This window comes from Prionailurus viverrinus, chromosome A1 (assembly GCF_022837055.1).
Source record: "Prionailurus viverrinus isolate Anna chromosome A1, UM_Priviv_1.0, whole genome shotgun sequence".
Classification (NCBI taxonomy): domain Eukaryota; kingdom Metazoa; phylum Chordata; class Mammalia; order Carnivora; family Felidae; genus Prionailurus; species Prionailurus viverrinus.
Genome location: NC_062561.1, coordinates 88,935,789 through 88,952,560, shown reverse-complemented (window position 1 = coordinate 88,952,560; position 16,772 = coordinate 88,935,789). Strand labels below are relative to the sequence as shown.

General features: G+C 45.4%; 1 pseudogene; it reads left to right on the top strand.

Moving 5' to 3' along the window:
• Positions 1-16,369, top strand: part of LOC125164073 (cytosolic 10-formyltetrahydrofolate dehydrogenase-like) — a 56,828-nt pseudogene extending 40,459 nt beyond the window's left edge.
• The last annotated feature ends 403 nt before the right edge of the window (positions 16,370-16,772 follow it).

The window sequence follows — 16,772 nt, the reverse complement described above, 5'->3', positions numbered from 1 at the left end:
ATGTTAATTCCTGCTGGCTGTCAGAACTCACAGAGTCTGGCTCCTCCGCTTTTGCAAGCCAGAATTCGGGGGCTCTGCCTTGCAGGGCAGGCTGCCCCTCCCCTGCCCTGTCTCCTTCCCGCCAATCCGTGTAGCATGCACCACCTCTCTGCCCTTCCTACCCTCTTCTGTGAGCCTCTTGTCTATGCTTGGCTCCAGAGAGTCCGTTTCGCTAGTCTTCTGGCTGGGTTATTTAGGCAGATGTGGGTGGAATCTAAGTGATCAGCAGGACCAGGTGAGCCCGATGTCCTCCTACACCGCCATCTTCCCCTCTGGAAGCAACTTCTTAATAGACATGTCTCTTGTGCTAGGGAAATAAAAGAAAAATAGACTATTGGGAATTCATCTAGATAAAAAGTTTCTGCACAGTGAACTAAATTATCCACAAAACTAAAAGGCAACCTTCAGAATGGGAGAAAATATTGCCAACATCATAGTTGATAAAGGGTTAGTATCCAAAATGGATTAAAAAAAACTTATAAAAATGAACACCAAAAAAACAATCAACTTAAAAATGGTCACAAGGCAGGAATAGCCACTTTCTGAAGAAGATATAGAGATAGCTAATAGACACATGGGAAGATGCTAAATTACTCATCATTCATTGTTTTCTCTAAAAAAAATAATGTTTATTTACTTTTGAGAGAGACAGAGGAATGAGTGGGGGCACGGCAAAGAGAGAGGGAGACATAGGATCTGAACCAGACTCCAGGCTCTGAGCTTGGCAGCAGAGATCCAGATGCAGGGCTCAAACTCATGAACAGCAAGATCACAACATGATCTGAAGTCAGATGCTTATGCAACTGAGCCACCCAGGCACCCCAAGTCATCATTCATTCTTGTGACTGCTTTTGCTGCATCCCAAAAGTTTTAAATTTTTTTTTACACTTATTGAGTTTTTTTGAGAAACAGAGTGAGACAAAGCTTAGTGCAGTGCGGGGAGGGTCAGAGAGAGAAGGAGACACAGTATCTAAAGCAGGCTCCAGGCTCTGAACAAGAGGTCAGCACAGAGCCTGATGTGGGGCTTGAACCCACGGACTGTGAGATCATGACCTGAGCCAAAGCCAGACGCTCAACCGACTGAGCCACCCAGGTGTCCCCCCCCCAAAGGTTTTAGTCTGCTGTGTTCTCATTATTATTTGTTTCCATGTATTTTTCATTATGTTTTTAAATTTCTTATTTGGCTCATTTATTCTTTAGCATTATGTTGTTTAACATTCTCGTATTTATGGTTTTTCAAAAAAAATTGTGGCTGACTTCCAGTTTCATAGCCTGCTGGTTAGAAAATAATCATGGTATTATCTAAATATTTTTGTTCTTATTGAGACCTTATTTGTGACCTAGTATTTGATCCTCCCTGGAGAATGTCCCATGTGCACTTGAAAAGAATGTGTAGTCTGCTTCTTTAATATGGATAGTTCTGAATACATCAGCTAAATCCATCTGGTCCAGTGTGTCTTTCATAGCCATTATTACCTTGTTGATTTCTGCTTAGATTATTTGTCCACAGCTGTAATTGTGGCATTAACATCTGTTAATACTCTTAATGAGTTCCTTTGTATTTGTTATTGTTCTATGCATTTGAGTGTTCCAATTTGGGCATAAATATTTACAATTGTTAGATCTTTTTGTTAATTAGACCTCTTTATTATAACATAGTTACCTTATTCATCTCTTGTTAGCCTTTGGTTTAAAATCTAGTTTCCCTAGAATAAGTATTGCTCCTCTGGCTTTCTTCTGACATCCATTTTCATGATAAATATCTCTCCATCCCTTCACTCCCAAATGTGCAGGTATCTTTAGGTATAAAATGATTCTCTTAAAGGCAGCATATTGATGGGTGTTGTTTTTCTTATGCATTCTGACACCCTATGTCTCTTGATTGGAGTATGTAGTCTACATTCAGAGTGACTATTGGCAGTTATTAATTTACTGCCATGTTTGTTTTGTCATTGCTTATGGAGATTTTCTCTTTTTCCTTCTAGTCTTTGTTGTTTTTGTCTTTCTCACTCAAAGAATTCCCTTTTACTATTTCTTGAAGGTCTGGTTTAATGGTCATGAACCAATATAGTTTTGTTTGTCAGGGAAACTATTTATCTCTGCTATTCTGAATGACAGCCTTCATGTATAGAGTATTCTCAGCTACATATTTTTCCCATTCAGTGTGTTGAATGTATCATGCCACTCCCTTCTGCTGGCCTGGTTTCTGTGGGGGGAGTCTGCTGTTAACATCATTTGTCTTTCCTTATAGGTTGGACTTCTTTCTTCTTATACTTTCAGGATGTTTTTATTATCTCTATATTTTACAAATTTTATTACAATATGTATTTGATTTTGGCTTTTTTTGTTGAGTTTGATGGGGCTTCTCTATATCTTTTGGATTTGGATGTCTCCGATTATGGAAGTCTTCAGCTGTAATTTCTTTTTGGTGCCATTGTAGATGGGATTTTTTATCTTTCTGCTACATCATCATGACTATAGAAATGAACAGATTCCTGCATAATAATTGTATATCGTATAACTTTATTGAATGAATTTTCAATTCCAATGGTTTCTTGGTGGATTCATTAAGGTTTTTTATATAGTGTCCTATCATCTGCAAATAGTAGGTTTTCATTCTCCCTTACCATGTTGGGATGACTTTTCTTTCTTTTTTCTTGTTCTATTGCTATGTTTACCACTTTTTGTATTATGTTGAACAAAGGTGGTGAAAGTAGATATTTGTACTTCCTTCCTGATCATAGAGGAAAGGTTTTCACTTTGTCACCACTGAGTATGTTAGCATGTTTTATTTTTATATATGGCCTTTTTCATGTTGAGGTGTATACTTTCTAAACCCACTTTGTTGAGTTGTGAAAACGAACAGATGATGTATTTTGTCAAATGCTTTGTCTGCGTCTATAGAGATGATCCTATGGTTTTTACCCTTCATCTTTTTTAATATGATTTATAAAATTGTTTTACCTGTGAGTTGTGAACCACCCATGCATTCCGAAAATCACAGTGGATTGTGATTAATGATGTTTACATATTAGGGGCACCTGGGTGGCTCTGGTTAAGCATCTGACTTCGGCTTCAGGTCATGGTCTCACGGTTCGGGAGCCATTTGCTGAAGGGGAGTTGGTGTCAACATCTCTATGGATTTGTATAACTCCACAGTGCATCCTCCATTTTCAGAGCAGAAAGAAGATGTCTACAAAGGTTTCTACAAGTGCCACCATGGTCCACCTTCAGCTTCACTGTCCTGTGACACCCTCACAACCCTGTTTCTGGCGAGTCTATCAGGGGCATCGCTCAACTGTACCTGTCTCAGCCCCTCCAGTCCTCCAGCCTGCAGTCCAGTCCTCCCACTGCTGCCACACTGAGGGGCGCAGAGCACAAACAAGCTGAACTCATCTTCAGGTTTCCCATGTGGAGCTGAAGTGTCTGACTTTGAGAAGTGGTTATAGACGTCACTTCCATTTCAGGAAAACCACTCCTTGCAGGAAAGGGTCAGGGTTAATTTTGGAAAAAAAAAAAAAACCTTCCCAAAGATATGTTTTACTTAGCCCATAATGAATGGGTTCCCCATCTTTGGGGCCAGACTGATGGAATATTGAGGAAAGTGTTCTGGTAGGGACATATTTGGGTTTCAATGAATGAACCATACATTGGGAGGTACAAGGATATTCTCCTCATCCTGTCTAATTGGGGTACTCTGACAAGTCAACTTATTCCAGCCATTCTGTGTCACTGTGTTCTCCAGTGTAAGTGAAGATGTTGGTTTTGCCTACAGAGAGGAAGAATTAACCTGTCAGGAAACAAGCACATGGGGCATGGTCCCCAGAAAAGGCTAGACTAGGGATGGAAATGGTCTTGGGTGTATGCCTGAAGGAAGAACATGAGACCCCTGGTCCTGTAATTAATAGTGAGTGTTCCACATCTCCTATGGAGTGCCAAGGTGAATGTCAGAGGACCCCACTCCTGTCCCAAGTTTATGCAGAGAGAGGGAGGGACTGGCCTTGAGATTGCCAGATGAGCTGACCACCAGCATGTTCCTCTGTGACTCCACTGTGGTGGTGGGCATGAGGCAAAGGTCATTCCCAAGCAGGCATTCAGGAAGAGTGGCTAGAGTGGGTGTGTCACATCTCACACAAGTCAGCACACCAGCTCAGGGCTCACTCCCTTATCTGACCGGGTTCCTTTTGACAGGTCTTGGGGGGGATGATATTTAGGCTAAAGACACCAGTAAGAGGAGCCAATGCGATGTAAGTTTTGAGTAAGCCCAACATCAATGACAACCATCCCATTAAAACCCATCGTTACCTACTTCCACTAGAATAAACTAAACTTCTCAAATGCCCTCAACACACAGAACACACTTTTCCTCAATAATTCCCACTGTCAACCAGACATTTGGGCTTTACAAGTACTTATCCTTCCATCTTTGGAAATACAGTTGGCAAACGATATGTTTTAGCTACCCTATGCACTCATCGTTGCCTGGAGAGAAGAAAGCCACGATGATGTGACTTTCCACACAGGTTGCCCTGTATTTTCCCAGCTGTGTCTGGTCAGGGCTCACTTTGCTCTTTCTGGTTTGGGCACAGAACTGGGGCTGCATTTGCTAGTCACAGTCTTATTGACCCACCACTTGCTAACACACCAGATTTAAGAACATCCAGAGTCTTCTGACACACCCCAAATGTGAAAGATGAATAATTAAGAACACTCGCCAAATAAAAGCCCAGAGAAATGTCATCTTTAATATGTCACACGATTCACAGACCCCCCCAAAGCCAATGATGACCTAAGTGTTAGGATTCCCAATGGATTTGAAAGGAGACATCATTTAAAAAATGCTTAAGCAAGCAATTACAAATGTGTTTGAAACAAATGAGACTAAGTCTCAGGAAAGGAAGAAAGGTGTAAAGAAGTACATAATCAACAATTACAACTGAAAAGAATAATGACTACAATTTTTAACACCCCCCCACACACACACGCACAGCACACAAAGAATAAAACCTAATGTTTATGTCACAGGAATCTCAGAAAGAGAAAATACAAAAAAGTAGGGACTAAAAATATATTTCAAGAGAAAAATAAAAAAATTGTTTCAGGAAATCATGGCTGATTTTCTGAATTTGACAAAAGATGTGAACCTAATGATCTAAGAAAGTGAGTAAATACCAAAGAGTTGAAACCTCAAGAAATCCACCAGGAAACATGCTAGGACTACACTATGCTCCCACCCCATTCACATTTTTCCAGTTCTATCCCCATAAGCTTGCATGTGGGGCCTTGGAAGATAATGAGGTTATGTTAGGTCACAAGTTTAGGACCCTCATCATGAGGTTAGCATGCTTACAAGGAGAGATGCCAGAGAGCTGGCCCTCTCTCTCCATGCACACATACAGAGAGAGGTCATGTGAGCACAAAGCCAGAAGGTGACCATCTGCAAGCCAAGAAGATGAATCTTCCCAGAACGTGACCACACTGGTGCCCTTGTTGGATTTCTACTCTAGACAACTGTAAGAATGTGCATTATGGATTTTTAGCCATTGGCTTAAACTTAGTGCATTTTTACACATTGCAATAAAGCAAGATTCAGAAACTAAAATACATGGTGAATGGGACTTTATCAAGATTAAAACATTTTGCTCTTTTAAAGAGCCTGTTTGTTAGCTAACTTAATATAACATATTATAATTATATGAATTATGTAAATAATAAATATATATTTATTATTAATTATATATTATTATATATTATATAATATATATTATATATAATTAATATAATATATAATATAATATAGGATATATATTATATATAAAATTAATATAATCATGACAATATAATCATGATAATTATAATAATTATTTAAATAATTATTATAATTATCATGATTATAATATAAATTATATTAAAAATAATGTAGGGGTGCCTGAGTGGCTCAGTCCATTAAGTGTCCGACTTTAACTCAGGTCAAGATCTCCTTGTTCATGAATTTGAGCCCTGCATCTGTCTCTGTGCTGACAGCTCAGAGCCTGGAGCCTGCTTCAGATTCTGTGTCTCCCCTCTCTCTGCCCCTCCCCCACTTGCACTCTGTCTCTCTCAAAAATAAATAAACATTAAAAAAATATCCTGTTAATAGGATAAAAATACAAGCTATACACAAGGCGAACATGTTTGCAAACCACACATGTGACAAAGAACTTGTATCTACACAGTATACAAAAATTCAGAATGCAACAAAAAATAAGAAGGAAAACATTTTCCAAATAGGAAATGGGCAAAAGACATAAAGAAACATTTCAGCAAAGATAACATACAGGTGGCATAAGCACATGAGAAAATGTTATACATCACTAGCCGTGAGGTAAATACAAATGACAACTGACTGAGTAATCACTCCCCTCCTGTTAGAAGAGCTGGTTCAAATAAAACAGTGAAAAGATAAAATGTTGGAAAGAGGCGGCTCTCTCATGCATTGCTGGTGGGAATGTAAATAGCACAGCCACTGTGGTAAGACAATTCGATAGCTGAACATAAACCCTACAACCTAGCAGTCAGGTTCCTGGACATTTATTTATCCCAGAGAATTTAAACTTAAAATCCCACAAAACACTGGGCACAAATGTTCACTGCGGGGTAATGTGTAATAGCCAAACCACTGGAAGCAAACAAAATGTCCCTCGAATGGATAAACAAAGCATTCCATCCACGCTAGGGAGCCCTACATAGTGATAAAGAACATATATGCACACACACACACACACACACACACAAAGTAAACGCAGCAAACAGTCTTCTCAGTGGAGATGCAGAGCCAGGAGGGAGGCATCAGCATAATGTTCAAAATGAAATGGAAACGTCATTCACCTATATATGAATATGTGCCATGACATGGAGACCCCCGTCAGGGTTCTGGTAGGTAGGAAGCTGCTTCCAAGGAGAATGCAGGCAAATGGTCTGTATAGAGCCAATGAAGTGGGGGTCTACTTCTGGGATGAGACTGATAAATGAGGCAGAAAACTGGTGAAGTTTCTAAAGCTAGCAGAGGTTTTTTGCGTTTATATAGCATGAGATCATTTACATTGCCCCTGGGGGGAGAAAGGTTTTGCATCTCTATTCTCTTAGGCTTGTGGCTTAGTTTTCTCTTCACTTGTGCCCTTGAAAGAGTCTTAACAAGTCCTCATTGTACACAGTAAGTCAGAGTTGCCAGAGTCCAGAGTCCCTTGGTGGGCTTGTGTGATGGTGCCCTTACCATGACAATGAAGTCCACAGACAAGTCTTGTGCTTTTCCTGTAAGTCCTGCTTCTAACAGGTCCAGTCTGGGGGTGCCTATTTACAAGTCCTCAGGTGAGGACATGTGATGAAGGCTGGACATTGGGACTAGCCTTCAATGATCCATATTTCTGTGACTCCCTGCTCTCCTTCCAGTGCTGTGTAGGTCCGTGCCCTTGATGCTCCTTTCGTATAAACCCTTGACTACTTGGTCTCTCTACTCCTCCTCACCCTGTATGGTAGTCCTGTGGCTACCCTTGAAACCTCAGGCATAAGTTTTCTTGCCCACCTCTGCACACTGGCCCTCCAGATCAGGGTCTGGTACACCTTGCACATTCAATAGATGCTTGTTGAAAAATCGCATGTAGGATGTCCTGTCTCTCTCTGTCGCCAAAATAAGTAAACATTGAAAAAATAAGTGAAAAAAAAGAAAAGAAAAATCACACGGATGAGTTGGGATCTGAGGCACATTGTGAAGAAAACATGGGGGGTGGGAGGTAGTGGAGGTGGAAAGGCGGTTCCACAGAGTTGAAGGACATGACAAAGTCAGCAGTGGCAGGTTGGACTTGAGGGTGGGACCAATGGTGGTGTAGTCCAGGTAGGGCCATGGGAAGGGCATGCAGAGCTGAAAAGCACTAACATTTCAAGGAGAAGGGAGGTGGAAGGAGTCTCGTATTCCCAGTGTGTCTCCCTGTCCCTGAGGGCTGCTGTTTCGGTCACGGGTCCCAAGTGGGGAGGGTGCACAGCTGCAGATGTCCATGGTTTGCAGGAACCTGAGGGAGAGTGAAGAACAAACACAGGGGCCTAGGATGCAAGAGGGAGCACTAGGTTCATGTACAGCCACCTCCCTACGAAATCAGCTTTTCAAAACCTTCCTGGGTCTCTTCAGAGGTGACAGGGAGGTCTCCACTGGGGGAAGAGACACCTGACAGTCCCTCTCCCACTAGTCTGGTCTCTGGAGCCCTCTCCCTGGCTCCTGGCTGTCAGGTTGGCGGGCAGGCGGTCATACCACCTGGTGGGCGCACCTAGGTGTGGTGTTGCAGACCCTGGCGCCCAGCAGCTGTGCCCCCTGTGGGAGGTCGGGGGTCTTGGATCCCAGATCCAAGCGGGTGTGCGGGAGCGAGCCGATGGCTGCGCGCAGACGTGTGGGCCAGGTACTGAGCCCGGTGAGGGACACAGCTCAAGCTGCAGCTGTTCTGTGTGTCCTGGCTCCCAGGCCACCTGCCGCCCAAGCTCCCAAGTCTCTCAGCCAGCCAGGGGCTGACGCCCACCCCACTCCCCCGCCGGAGACATGCTGCTGCCTGGTGCCTGCATCCAGGTAGCTGTGGAGGTAGCGGTAGCGGGGCACTCACAGAGGACTGGGAGCCATGAGCCTCCAGCCCAGGAGGGTAGTGACCCTGCTGCTCCTGAAGCTCCTGGAGGCAGAGGCCAACTTGCAGGATCAACTCCCAAAGGCGCCTCCAGGCTGCAGCTGCACTCCTGGAGCGCCAACACTGCCAGGGGCTGAGGGCGATGCGATGCCCCCAGGCGCCCCTGAAAGACCATATGCAAGAAGCCTAAAGGTGGAGCAGCTGAGACCCACAGCCTCTCTCCAGGACCTGCCTCAGTCGTGGTGCTGCCAAGATAGGGATCCTCGTGACAGGGTCCTATGTGGCCTTCCCCCTGCCCCTCTCTGTCTTCCCCTTCCATCCCCCACCCCCCCCCCCCCCCCGTACTACTGGATTCTTCTTGCGCTCCTTTCTGGCTGAGGTCTGGAGGACTCAGGAGTGACCTTTATGGGTTTTACCCCAGTTCCCTGGAGGAGGAGGGACCGAGATCAAGTGGGGGGTTAGGTTCCAGTGGTGGGGAGCAGCACAGGTACGGGGGGGGGGGCTCCCTGAGTGCCCTTGAGGTCTGACTGGGTTGGTGGCTGGAGGGTGGAGGTGTGAAGGAATGAATGCATGGACCTGCGGTTGTGGGGAAATGTCAAGGCAGGGCCAGGGAAGTCACAGCTATGAGCAGGACGAAACATTCCTGCCTGTGAAAATGAAGCGCAGGGACCTCAGTGTGCAGGGAAACATTCCAGGGAGAGTCAGGGTAGTGGGCCTGAGTTGCTGGAGCCCAGCCAGGGAACTTGTTGAAGTGATGTAGAGTGGAAGCTGCAGGTGAACACAAGCCTCCTGCCTCCCCCCTGCACACCCCCTGCCCTGCCCCGCCCCTGGTGGCAAAGTTGCACCCTCTGATGGGGTGGGGAGATCCCACGCTGCTTTTTGCTAAAGGCGGTCCTTTAACATGGGAGTTAATGGGACTATGGGGTGGGGAGTCTGAATTAGGGGTTGTGCAACTCCCTGTTGTGCTCTTCATTTCTGAAGGCAATTTACTTTCAATCAATGAACTCAAAGCAAATGGGCGATGAACACGTGGAGCTCCTTTCTTTTAGAGGGTGGTCCAGACTCTTTCCTACTTGGAGTTGTGTGCTGGAGAGGACTGGGGTTTTGGGATTCAGTACAATATCATTTTTGGAAAATGTGGGGTGGGAACGTCTTCTTCGTACTCTCCCAAGGAAGGTGGATGGAAAAGCTCCTTGTTCCAGTCAGACTTGTCGGTTTTGCTCTTCATATCTGTGGGGCATGGTGCTTCATGTCTCTGTGGAGCGCCTCCTCTCTTGCATTCGTTCCGTGTTTCAAGAGTTTCAGACCTTAGGAATCACATCTCCTCTGCGACTCACCAGGCAGCACAAGGGAGAAGTGACTCTGAGCCCACCGTGTCCCTAGAAACCAGTGCATGTGTACTTGAGCAGCCAGTGCTCGCCTCTCAGCCTCCTTTTGAAATCAGCTCTTGAGCAAATGCTCTTTCATTCCATGGGTTCTACCTCTCCCAGGTTGTTGGCGTGTGTGTGTGTGTGTGTGTGTGTGTGTGTGTGTGGTGCTGTGGCCTGTATGTAGTCCAGACTGCGTTAGGAACCCAGTTCTTTCCAAAGACTGTTTTGTTGCATAGAATTTCTCATTTCAATAGAGTGTTCCAATCCTGTCTCAAAGGTTGAAAACATCCTGAAGGCAGCACCGTGACCTCACTGAAAGCAAAAGCCTAAGAGCAGAGGCTTTCACAAACTTACATATCAAGATGACTGGTACTTTTATGTTTTCAGTAAGATGGTGTGGTGTAGGCCACTTTTACCAGCTCACGCTCCTAAGCATCTGTTTTGTCCCCGGGGGGTGAGTTGTCTGTCTCAGGAATCAAGGAAATTATGATTATCTTGAATATCATTATTTTCATAATTACCATGATTACTATATTCTTCATATCCAAGCTAACAGACCCTTCAGATTCAGCCCCAAGAGGATGAGCTCTGACCCCTCCTATATCACCCCAGAGAGCACACCTGCATAAAGGGCCTCCAGGCTCACTCCCTGACTCCCTCTTGTCCTCCACTCTCTGCAGTGTGGACTCAGGTGTCCCCAAGGGATGGGACTCATCTCTCCTCTTGAGGTGACTGAGGAATGAGTGGAGCCTGTATGTCCAGAGCTGACTGGGCCAGGCCCACCATCCCTTCAAAGGTCAGGACATACACATTCCTCCCCTTCCCTATAGGAAGGGGGTACCGGGGGCCGATGGGATGTGGGGGGGTGGGGATGGTGACTTGGGAGAGGTTGTAAGCCAGCATTCTTGTCCATTCTCTGAATGGGATGAGCTCCATCTTCTTCAGCAAAGGTGAAAACTGCATTTCCATGGGTTGGCCCTTCATAGAGGACTTGATCCATGACCACTTTGTACACAAAGTGGTAAATTGTGCTACAGAGCCCTCACTGGGAAGACTTGGTCTGCAGGGGGTTGGGGGCAGGGAGGCAGGGCTGGGCCAGCAGAAGTCGGGCACTGTTCATCTAAGCAAGGAAACCCTCAGGCAAAGCCATATCGTTTTTACTGGTTTTTATTATTTCAGCAAGAAATAGCAACCCTGCAGCTCACACTGACATAACCAAAAAGGGCCTGTGCTAGGGCAGGTCCCCAGCAGTGAAGACTGAACCAGGAATTCGGGTGCATGTGGCTTACTAAGTGCGAATTCTCAGGTGAAGCCTGGGTGGTTGGAGAGCCCAGGAGAAGACAGAGACAGGACATGGTCTCAAGTGACATCCAGCCCTAGCCTGACCCACACATAGGATCTCTGGAGCAAGAAGGACAGCTCTTAGGTGTACCCCTGGTGTCAACGGGCCAGGCTTTCATCCTCTGTCAACAGTTGTTGGCTATGAGTGGCCATGGACTAGAAGAGTTCTCCCTGGGACCTGGGACCATCAGGAGCCACTTCTCACAGCTGCTGTGGGATGGGTGTCCACAGGTAAAGAGGATGGGGCATGGTGCCGATAGCATAGAACCAGAGGGGAAGTCACCCTGTGTCCACTGACTATGTTAGAAAAGGGTGTGGGGGAAGATTCTGGTTGGCATGATTGGGTCCCAGGTCCATCCCTGGTCCATTCAGTGATTGTGGGACCCACAGAGCTCTGGTTGGCTCACCTTCACCAAAGAGTCCTTCCCCACATCCTGATCACAGTGGGTAAAAGAAGGGATGCTGGAACACAACCACTGTGTGCAGGTTTAAAGGAACTGTATTTACGAAGCCAGGAAAAAATGAGAGAGCAGGACTGAGACAAGGTAAGGCAGGTGTTAGGAAGGAGTTCTGGAGAGAGTCTTTTTTTTAGAGAGAAAGAGAGAGAGAGATAGAGCCTGTGCGGTTGAAAGGGGGAGGCACAGACAGAGGGAAAGAGAGAGAATCTCAAGCAGGCTCCATGCTTTCAGTGCAAAGCCCAGCATGGGGCTCGATCCCACAAACAGCGAGATCACTACATGGTTCAAAATTAAAAGTCAGACGCTTAACCCACTGAGCCACCCAGGTGTCCCTGGAGACGGTCTTGCCTAATGGGTAAAAATATGAAAAGCAGAGAGGAAAGGAGCAGACCTTTTAGAAGGGAGTGTAACAGCTTTTTCCATGTCACAAGCTACTCTCCAAATGTAGTGGCTTGTGGTAAAAGCTGTTCATGCAGTCACAGTCCTGCGGGTTGGCACCGTGGGCACCAGCCCAGGTTCATCTGAGGTTGGCTTGTGCATCTGTGGCTGGCAGGGGCACTGGTGGCTGCACTGGGAAGGCTCATCTTTGTCCTTGTGTTGCTTCCTCTCAGTGTGTGCTCAGGCACATGTGGGGCTGACGGCAGGATTCCCAAGAGTGAGAGCAGGAGTTGAGAGCCCTGCCAAAGCAAGTCACAGGCCAGCCCAGTTTCAGGGGGTAGGAAACCAGCTCCACCCCAATGGGAAGTGCATACAGTGGTGTTCACTTGTATAACCCACTGTAGTTTGGGAGCTGGGCAGCCTGGCTAAGCAATTCTTTTGCTGTGACAAGCCCAGCACAGGAATAGTGGAATCTGGGGTACGGATGGGGAGTCATGATGGAGGGGGAAGCTCACTGAGCAGATGTGGTTATGGGGAGAACAACCCTTCTGTAGTCTGCAAGGAAGTCGTGAAACCCCCACAGGGTGAGTGCAGGTGTCAGAATCCCAGGATAACTGTCAGGATTGTCTCAGTTCTCAAATACAGCAAGGGAGAGGTGCACCCAGGACACGAGTTTTTGTAAACACTTTTGGACCTCTTTTTAAAAATTTTTTTAAAATGTTTGTTTATTTTGAGAGAGAGAGAGAGAGCGCGCGCTCATGAGGGGGGCAGGGCCAGAGAGGGAGGGAGATACAGAATGTGAAGCAGGCTCCAGGCACCAAGCCCTCACCACAGAGCCCAACCTGGGGCTCAAACTCACACCTGTGAGATCAGATCGTGACCTGAGCTGAAGTCGGACGCTTAACCTGCTGAGCTACCCAGGCGCCCCTTTGGGTCTCTTTTAAATTGGTTACCTTGTCCCTGGTTATCCGGTGACTGTGGTGATGGATTATCTCTCCTACGCTTCCTCTGGTTCCTGATTTTCCCAGCGCTGTCTGACTTTTCCACTCCTTCCTGCTTGCATGTGTGGGTCTTCCTGAAGTGATGCAGTTGTGATCAAGTTGTCAAAGGGCCCGGCTGACTAAAGTCAACAAAGGAAGGATTCTCAGGTAGGCTGTATCTCTTCCTTTGTTGACTTTAATTAGTGACTGATTTTGTCTGCTGTTTTATTTTATTCATTATTGGCTCTATATATTTTGTGTTAATTTAACTTTTATGTTTTGATATTATAATGAACTCATGGTCCTTTGCAGATTCAACTTGTGAAGTGGTAACTATACTGTATTATTATTAGATGCTGAAGTTGTCACAGATCCACAGTGGTGGTCTGTTTACAATTTTGATCCTTTGCTATTTTAGTCTGTCCTCTGACACCTTTGAAAGCATCTTATTTTCTGCAACACCAGAATGTTCCAGAGCCATCTTGATTTTTCTCCTGCCCTGAGTTATGGGATTTATTGTCCTCCAAGAGTCCTGTTCTGAGTATTAGAGATGAAAATCTGAGCACCAGAGATACATGGGGACACCACCACCGCCCCCCCCCCCAGGTTAGGAGGAAGTCTTGTTGCTTTGGACTACTTTTAGAAGTGTCAGGCCCAGAAAATGCATCTTGTTTTAAGGTTAGAGTTCACAAGGACTTTCAGTATTTTGATGTTATGTACCCAACTATCCTTGAAGTACATAGTGTCATGGGCAACTAAGGTGTTTCTCCCACATTGGCAGTCCTCAGCTCAGCACTGTCTCTCACCCCCAGAGGAGGGCAGCTGTAGTGTAACTGAAATCACAGAGCTGGAACATCATCAGTTATCTTTTGACGCATAACAAAGAACCGCCAAACCTAGGGACTTAAAAAGACAGTGATTTATCATTTCTCAACGTTCTGTGCATTACTGGGGTGTATCTTTGGCTTCACGAGGGTCATCTGGGGTCACTCAGGGACCCTGATTCCTTTTAGTGGGGGAGGCAACAGAGTTGTCTTTTCAAAACACAAACAGTCACTCTGAGGAAGAAGCATGTACTCCTTGCTCTACTTGTAAGACCGTACATGACCGGTCGCCTTGTCCTCCCTTCTTGTCATCCTCTTGTATCTACGTACCCCAGACTTGTTGGCCTCTTTGCCTTTCCTTCCTTGGAAGCACCAAGTTTGCCCTAACTCAGTGCCTCTGTACTCACTGCTGTCTCTGCTTGCAGGGCTCCTCCCCTAGATCTTTGCACAGTTGGCTTTTTTTTCAAGTTTTATTCATGTATTTTTTAGTAATCACTACACCTAGAATGGGGCTCAAACTTGCAACCCTGAGATCAAGAGCTGGATGCTTTTCTGACTGAGCCAGCCAGGCACCCCTGAACAGTTGGAATTTTTTTTTATCACTTAGGGTTCATTAAAATGTCACCCTCTCTTCTAGGGCCTTCTTTGGTCTCCATCCATACCCTACCCTACACTTTCCCAGGATAGTCCCTGTCAATTCACAGTATTGAATTTATCTTGTTCACTTATTTGTTCTCTTGTTTATTTCTGCTCTGCGTCTAGAATACCAATTTCCTGAGAGCAGGACCTTTATCTGTCTTGCTTTTCATTGTACTGGTGCCTAGAAAATGCCTCGCATAAAAGGAAGAAGCAAAACATTATTTGTTGAATGGATGATGAATCATTTGTTCACCAAAGGAGGGGAGGGATGAATAGGTGGAGCATAGAGGATTTGTAGGGCAATGAGACTACTCTGCATGATATAATGATGGATACATGTCACTCCACATTTGTCCAAACCCATTGACTGTACAACAGAGGCATGGCCCCTACTGTAAACTGGACTTGGGATGATCATGATGTGCCAGTGTGGGTTCAACATTGTAACATGCTCCTGTCTCGTGTGGGATGTTGGGGGCAGGGGTATATGGGCACTCTCTGTACATTCCTCTCAAAATCTCTGTGAACCTAAGACTGCTCTAAAAAATAAAGGTGTTTTTTCTTTTTTTTTTAATAGTGCACATCCATTGGGAAGAAATCTGAACAATATAGATGCACATATAAAATCCAGAGGATTATATCCCCACCTCCTGTACCCCAAGCCCTTTTTGTTTATATTTGCCCCTCCTGTGTTGACTGGATGGGTGGCTGTGGTGCCTTTCTTGGGAAATATGAGATTGAGAGGCAGAATGGGGAAACTGGGAGCTCTGCGTTCGACCTAGGGTGCCTGAGTTGCCTCTCAGACCGATGAGTGGGAAGTTGGCTGTCCCTGTCTGGATTCCGGGGTAAGGGCCAAGCTGGGTGACAAGATTGGGAGGTAACTCATTGTTGTTACTTCAGTCTATGGGACTGGGGGAGGTCCATACACAGCCTGTAGACAGAATACAAGTGAGGAGAGTCTAGAGTGTCAGCGTTAGAGATCAAAGGGAGAAGCTGTTGCATCCACACGACTCCTGAAACAGAATGCTGTGGGCACCAGTGACAGTCACAACAAAGTTTATTACAATGAGAGGCAAGGCCGACAGATCGGGACCAACACTCTTGATAAGAGTGCGGCCCAGAACAGCCAAGGTACAGAGTTTTTATAGCCGATCACATCGTTTTATCATCACCTGGGAACAGAACAAAGAAACAGTTCCCAGATGAGTTAGAAACAGTTGCCAGATGAGTTAGAAACAGTTGCCTAATGAGGTGTTTATTTTAGACTTTCTGCCTCTAAGTTGCAACCAGTGGATCTCCTTGACCCTGCCTCTAATGCTCTTTTCTTTGAACTTTTGTTTCCTTAATTGGTGAAGCCTAATTTACAAGAGTAAAGCAAGGCTGTTATCTTTTAACCTTCAGTGTCAACACAAAGCTGTTATTTTTCAAGCTAAGCGTTAGCCCTACATTACAATTTAACCCTTACATTTCCCCCTTTTCTTGTCAGTGAATCAATCCCTTGATTCATCATTAGGAACTAAGGGGACATAATTGGATCTAATCATCATAATTTTTATTTTACCAACTCGCCTCTTTTATTTTACCAACTATTAGCCTCATGGGCTAATAGTTAACCCGAGAAGTAACAATAGCAGTGGCCCAGCTATGGCGGTGGGCAGTGATGTGAGCCAGGGGGACCAAGAAGAGAATAAACTCTGATACCAATTATTGCTGGCCTCCCTGGCACATTCCCTGGTCCTAAGATTATCCCTGACCAAACTGAGAGTGTCTTGGATTACTCCAGAATTGTTGGCATAAAAATAGCATGTTTCCCTGAGGGACACGCAGAGGCCCCTTTCCTTCACGAAGAGTAAATTAAGTCCTCTTCTGTTTTGTAATACAACCTCGGCTAAAGAGTCTACTTGGTGTTCCAGCCGAGAAATTGAAGTTTCCAAGTAACCTAGGTCTCGTCTACTTGCTCGCTTACAGTTTTGAAATTTTGGTCCCCCATGAGTCCCCCACCAAGTCGCATAAATCAAACAAAAAACAAGACAGAGTGGAAGAGGTATTAGATGCTATCACCTTCCCTGTGACAGTGTCCCTGAATTCCCATTGGTATGGC